Here is a 7,737-nt window from a genome sequence, read left to right on the forward strand (position 1 = left end):
ACTTATGGTTCAACTGAGACACTTTTAAAAGTGAAAATGTCATTAGCAATTCCAGTGTAACAGATATAAGCAGGATGGTGCTAGACAAACTGGGATAAATAGTCACCCTAGATATAATAATACATACAGGGCGATACCCTGTAAGGTAAGGTGGCTCTTTCTTTTATTTTTTTTTTCTTTTAAAAATTTTTTTAATGTTTGTTTAATTTTGAGAGAGAGAGAGAGAGAGAGAGAGAGAGAGCATGAGCGGGGGAAGGACAGAGAAAGGAGACACAGAATCAGAAGCAGGCTCCAGGCTCTGAACCATCAGCACAGAGTCCCATGCGGGGCTTGAACTCACAAACTGCAAGATCATGACCTGAGTTGAAGTCAGATGCTTAACCTACTGAGTCACCCAGGCACCCAAGCTGTCTCTTTCTAACTGTACTGGAGGGCTTACAGAAAGAAAATAATAGCTTAAGATTTAAAATTCACGGCTCAGGGCACTTGGGTGGCTCAGTTGATTCAGTGTCTGTCTTTTGATCTCTCCTCAGGTCTTGATCTTAGGGTTGTGAGTGCAAGCCCTGTGTTGGGCTCCATGCTGTGTGTGGAGCCTACTAATAAACAAACAAACAAAACATTCACAGCTCAAGGCATAGTTAAAAAAAAAGCCAGAGAGTTTCTGTGACTGATCTACAAGGATCTCTTACCTCTTACCAAAGAACTGACATATTGCAGATCAGACACACAGGTCTGATTCTGCACATTGGTAAACTGCCTTGTGGGTGGAATTCACAGCCACCTTGCTGGGTCTCTTAATGAATATGAGCACATTGATTACAAAATAGAAGAAAATTGAAATAAGAATGCTAACTTTGGGAGAACTTAAACATCTTTAAGGATATTGAATTCCAAATTCCACTAAGTTTTTCTTGCTAGCAGAAACAATTATGTGAAATGAAGCTATTCTGACCTCACCAAAGATAGTTACCTTGCCAGGGGATGTCAGTTTTCCTCAGTGTCTATAGGCAATAGGAGTCACACTCTAGCATATCCCAGGGAACCAATCGCAAAGTCAAATATGGGAGAATAAAAATCGCAAGGTTTTTCTAATTTATTCAATGAAAGAGTTGGAGGAATACATGAGGGGAATGGATTCTGCAGGTGTTAGCTCAGAGAGGGAAGTGTATAATTTTAGTTTGGGTTGAACTTGTTAAATAGGTTCTCTTACCGAATTTTGGGTTAAATATTCTGGTTTGAGCAGCTGGGAGTAATTCTAACATTTTACTCATCTGGTTGATTAAAATCTGGACTCAACAGTGACATGCACTACGTGAAATAGACCAGAAATTCATCAGTATAATATAGAGGAAGAAAATAAATTTAGCAATTTAGAGAACTGGGATGTGGGAATGGATTTACCATGCATGTCCTTCTCTCCATCCCCAAAACTATTTTCTGTGAAGGCCCAGAGGACACTTCTGTTGTCATAGCAGTGAACTGAAAAATACATTGGGAACATATCACTAGCATTTTTGAAAAGTGCTCTAGTGGCTGTCCTCTGCAGGCTGTGGATGAAGGTAAGAGATACTTACTATTTGTGATTCCTTAGTCTCAGTGGGGATGCTAAGATCCTGGAGTGGCAGAGGTCAGATAGCAACATAGCAACCTTAAGGGACTGTAGGCCAGGAATGTTACTCAGGTTAGATCATGTTTGTTAATAGTAAAGTGATCTATGACACCTGTAGCAGGGCAGCCCATACAGTACTCATTCATCTGTATAATCATAATAAAATCGATCCTCATATAAAAATGCCTTATTTCACCCATCATGGTGGATTCCCAAAGTTGAGTCTGGTAATGACTCAGTTAGACAGCTCTTAACTGAAGAGACCTCCTTAAAAAGGGTTTTTGGTTTCATATCTAATGTTGAGCATTATCATGAATAATTTTATGCTTGTCCATTAGGTGCCTTTTTTTTTTGGTATCACTTCAGGTAAAGAACTTATGCTATTTCCATAGATGTCTTTATTATTAACCCATCAGGTATGTGATTATTGCCATGTAATTGTTAGTGCCGCAGGAGTAAGCCTAAGAGATGTTGGTTTTTCTGGGAAGTCTGGAACAATATGGCAATGTTTGACCTGAGTAGGAGTTGACTGGGAAGGTAATGTGGGAAGGACAGATGTGGCAGAAGGAAACATATATGCAAAGACTGGACTTTATCATGTGTGGAGAACTATGACTAAATTTCTGTGGGCAGGCACATAGAATGTATTTAAAGGAGTGAAAGAGAGATGGAGCTAGAAATGAAGAGGGGGAACAGGTCATTGTGCTCAACTAAAGCCTTACAGTCTTGAGGCGATGGAGAGGCCCTTGAGGGGATTTTGGAAGATATGAAGCAAAAGGGTTGTGTGGCATATAAGTGTGGGTAGAATAGAGACACATACACCATTTAGGAGATAATTGGAATCATTCAGATGAAAAATAATAGAACCTAAACTAAGACAATGGGGTGAGAGGAAAGAACAAGAAGAGGTATTTAGGAAGTTGGTTCAATAAATCTTGGGAACCAATTGGAAAGTCACAAATGACGTTAGGTATCTTATTTGGGGTGCTGAGTGGATGGTAATACCAATTTCTGCAATCAGGGAGAAAGAGCAGAGGGTAGGAGTTTGAGATGGGAGATGCTTGTAGGCAAGGTCCTACAATAGAGGTCCAAGCAGGCAGTTTGGTATATGAATCTGGGGCAAAATAAAGAGGTCTGGACTAGAAATTTGGAAATGTAGCAGTTGCTTTCAGTGTCCTACCCATATTCCTGTATTGCATCCTGACCCATCTCTCCATTGTTAGTTACTGCCCTCTGAGGCTACTCTCCCTGTGTTCATGGCAGGCTGGAAGTGCTGAAGAATTAATTTCTCCCAGGGGCAGCCCTTGTGGACTAACTCTCAGGAATTGTGAACAAACACCCCAGCTCATTTGTCCCTTGACTAGAATAATTCTAGGGTGTGTTTTACACCATTTCCTAGAGCGCCACAGCAGGACTTAGCTCTTTTGCCCGTTGTGATATCGTGCTTGATAATGTTCACTTGATTAACTCCCTTCTCTTCCTTGCCTTACTTCCTTGCTCCCATAGTGATATTTCCTAATGATGTTGGCATTACCTCCAGAATAAGCTACTTGTGTTTAAATCCTTGTCTCAGGATCTGCTTCTCAGAAAATCCAAACTAAGACAAGCAGTAACAGGCAAACAGGGAAAGTTGACTGCATTGGAAAAATAGCTTATTTTTACAGCTTTAAAAAAAAAGCATAGTTATTAGAATGTAATGCCAAGAACCCTTCCAGGGCCATGGAAGAGACCTATATAAATGAGTGTGTGTGTGTGTGTGTGTGTGTGTGTGTGTGTGTGTGTGTGTGTATTTTTACAGAGATTTGACCTCATACACAATGGTGGACCCTGGCTAACCAGTCTGTGTGAGCTTGTTGTCGCCAACTTGCATGCTAAAACTTGCATAGCAGACACTTGGAAAGGGAAAATGGATATAAAGTGGTGGAGAGCAGGGACAAGCTAGAATCCATGAAGAGGAGCTAGAACTGTAGGAATGAAATGGAACCTGTGTCCGTTTTCACTGCCTCCAACGTTGATAAAGTATGTCCTTTGTCAAAACAAATGGCCCAGAGCTGAATGAATGGCCCAGGGATTGAAGATGTTGAAGAAAGATCCACGAGAAGCTGGAGGACCTGCCAGCCTGGGTGTTGCCGTGTGCCACCAAGGTGGGCCAGCAGGTAAATGATAATTTGCTTGAGCTACAAACGTACCTTGACTCCACCATTTGAAGGTTAAAAACAATATGGCTGCTGCTGCTGCTTCACTTCAACCTTCTAAATCATGCAAATAGGTCTTCCTAATGTGGCCCACCTTAACCAGAAACATACAGGGAAATTAATTCTGGGAAACATAGTTTAGCTTAGCTATATTTTCCTTCCAGGCAAAATGAGCAGCCAGGTACCTTGCTAAAAGTCTTGTCCAGAGGGAGCATTTCCTTTTACCCTGTCCATCAAGGCTAACTTGGCATGGGTTGTTAGTGTTATAGCCTCCCACTTTCAGGTTTTGCCTGCATATATTAAGTATAACCATCTGTAACCCAAGCTTGAGTTTTTTTCTTCCTTAGCAGCTTCTCAGAGAGGAATGCCCATTAGACCATAGGTATGAGTTGACAGAGAGAGACAACAGTTAGTAAGAGTGGGGGCATGGGCATCCAGGCTACTTCCTCATGCAGCTGACTTGTGCCTCAAAGGCTTGGTTGAGCCTGCCTTCCATATACAACTTTCATTGATGATGGATTGCTGCTGTTGTGAATGTCTAGCTTTGTGGGCTTGGTGAGTCAGATGATATTTATTTCATGATAGGCACCTCAGGCCACTTAGTAACTTGGTGGCCCATGGTCAGATGTTCAATCTGTACTAAGGTCAAGTAGAAAGTAAAAAAGCCAAAAGCTGTTTCTGAAAAGGAGAGTAGTTATCTTCATAGGATGGCATGGCTCTGCTGCAAAATTCTAAGGGTCCTCTTTGTGATTCACCAATAGGGGCCTGTCACAGGCTCCATACAACATGCCTCTCCACCACTGACACTTTGAGCAGATTCTTTATGCACAACATCACAAAACTGACGCTTTTGCTCCTTGTTACTGTTAATTATATTTAGTTCTAGGGGAAGAATACATAATCCCTAAACACTCGGTGTGTGTATGTTTGATGTAGACCCTGTGGTAAGAAGAATAATGCCTCTCCCTCATGGCTGTCCAAATTCTAACTCCTAGAACCTGTGAGTATGTTAGCTTTCATGGCAAAAGGGGCTTTGCAGATGTAATTAAGGGATTTAAGATGAGGGATTATCCCAGGTGGACCCAATGTAACCATAAAAGTTCTTTTAAGAGGAAAAGGGAGACAGGAAAGAGAGGGGAAGAGATGGATGTGACAACAGAAGTAGAAGTTAGAGTGATACAAGAAAGGCACTATAAACCAAGAATGTAGATGGACTCTAGAAGTAGGAAAATGCAAAGGAACAAATTCTCCCCTAGAGCCTCCAGAAGAAATGCATTTGATTCTAGCACTTCTGACCTCCAGAACCATCAGATAATAACTTTGTATTGCTTATAGCCACTGAGTTTGTGGCACTATGTCACAGTGTCAGTAGGAAACTCTGATGTGAAACTGGACCCAAAAGAAAATGAAGTGCCTAAGCAGAGTCCTCTCTCTCTCTCTCTCTCTCTCAATCTCTCACCATGAATGCTTCCTTCCCTCCCCAGTCTCCATCATTCTCCGTAAGATTGGCTCTAGGAAAACTAATGAAGGATGGCAAGTGTGTCCTCATTGCAAGTCTTTTCCTTCTACCCCTTCTTCTGTGCCCTGTGTCCTTATGTAAACCCCTGGCTACTTGAGGTCCCTACTAAGTGGTCCCTTTGTCCCATCAACTTCTTTCATCAAGCTTCCTTTTTAATTTTTTTTTATTGCTTAGGATTTGAACTCTAATGGAAAAATGATTGTTAATTAATGAAGCAGTGACTTACATTTTAAAATATATTTAGAACATATTTATGTTTTTGTAGTGTTTGTCTTTTGCATATTGTCTTAGCCTTATAAAGAATTACTCTAATGGGAGAAATGTCAGTGTTGTGGCAGGCCAATCTTAGGAATTTTGAAGCTTTCAAATTATATCAGGTAGATGATAATCTATGTGCAGGACATTATCTGACCTTTATTGCTTATCCCTGATGCCCACCAATGTTTCCTGTTGTTGGGTCTGGCAGATTACAAAATCTTCAAAGGTTTGTGTCATTCAAGTACAAACTTGTGTTTGGGATATGATTTAGGATCCACCACCCATTGAAATGACTAAGTTTTCTTGTGTAGTTTGTTTGACTCTGAAGATATGGAGACATGACAGTGAGACATTTTCAGCTGCTCCATGCTCTATATCTCTCAAAGCAGTGTTGCTGGTCTCAAGACTGGATATCCTGGATAAGTAGAGTTTGTGATCATGTCTCTAGAAGGACTGTGAGTTTATGCAGGAATGGGAGAGGTACTTAAAGAAGATGAACTTCCATCTTTATAGCCAAGGGATTTTAAGAGAAATAGTACACAAAAGAGATACTTTTTTTTGTACTTACTCTCTTTTTTATTTCAGTTTTATTGAAATATAATTGACATATAGCATTTTGTGAGTTTAAAGTATACAGTGTGTTGATTTGGTACTCTTTCATACTACGGAATGATTATCACCATAGTGTTAGCTAACACCTCCATCACGTCACATAAGTACCATTTGTTTTTTTGTGGTGAGAACAAATAGAATAAAAACACTTAGGAACTTTCAAGTATATAATATAGTATTATTAGCTATAATAAACATGTACATTAGGTCCCCACGCTCTTTGAGTGAAGTCTTCTCTTAGACTATTAAAACCAGCTGTGTCTATTTTTCCAGCTTTTAGCCTCCAGTCTCACAACCTCCCAGTACACAGGTCAGCCTTGTGAGTCTATGCCCTGATTTTGGTCCTCTGTGTCCTGTGACTCAGTATGTGACAGCAGGAAGCCAGTAGGGAAATGGAAAATAGATCTTCTCCTTAGGTCTTAGAGCAGAGATGTACTAAGCTGCTGTTCCCCATCTCTTTTGTTAATAGACCCTACCCTGGGCCGGGAAGGCTATCTGTAGTAGATTGTTTGCAAATTGCCACTATTATTCCCCTGTTTTCATCTCTATCCCTTGTGATATATCTTCCCTTAAAAAGTGGAATATATTTATTTCCCCATCATTTGAATCTGTCCTGGCCTGATGATTTACCTAGGCCAATAGAAAGCAGCAGAAGTGATGCAGGGCTGATTCTGAGCCTAAGCACCCACTTGTTCTGCTGGAATCCTGTTCAGTGTCCATGTAAACAATTATGGGGCAGAGCCTGCTAGAGAATGAGAGGCCACCTGGAAGAGAGGTGAGCCATCTGAGCTGAGGCCATGCTAGACTAACCAGCCTCCAGCTGACCCAGCAGCTGACCATAGATGTCTAAGTGAGACTAACTGAAACTTGAAGAAGTGCCAAGCTGAATGAAGTCTACCTAATTGCCCACCTGGGGAATTGTGAGCTGGAAAATGGTTGTTTTAGTCACTATGTCTTGGAGTGGTTTGTTATGCAGCCAAAACTTCCTAATTTGTCATCATGGCTAGAAGTGCTCTCAAATTAGGAGTTAAATCCATGTCTGAATGATCATACCTACCACATAAAAGGAAAGAAAGAACAGAGGATGAAGCATATATGGAGGAGAAGAGAGATAAAAGAAGGAACATATAGTCAGGCTGCTATTACTCTCAGCCCGTTCTGGTTATAATTCAGTTTCTTCTTCCACTAAATCCTTACAATGCAGGAGAAATCTTTTGTTTATAAGACTCAGAAACTACCACCCTGCCTTAAGTACCTTAGTTTCAGGGGTATCTCATGGATCTCAAGGGTCTGGATCCCAAGACCTAGCCAGGCTGTCTTGAATGACTAAACCTGGGACTGGCATATGGTCTGGAATCAAGGAAGCTGCTTCCTCTGCTTTGCGGTGTTTCCATCTCTTTCTCTTTGGTAGAAGATATTGCATCACTTCTGCCCGTTTGTTTCACTTTTTCTCTTTTCAGTTCTCTGCTTGCACATAGCTTTGACATGCCTATTCTGAAATAGCAGCCTCAGCCTCAAGTCTTCATGACCTTTTAGCTCACTTT

The sequence above is a fragment of the Prionailurus viverrinus genome, chromosome A1, assembly GCF_022837055.1.
Source record: "Prionailurus viverrinus isolate Anna chromosome A1, UM_Priviv_1.0, whole genome shotgun sequence".
In the NCBI taxonomy this organism is placed as follows: Eukaryota; Metazoa; Chordata; class Mammalia; order Carnivora; family Felidae; genus Prionailurus; species Prionailurus viverrinus.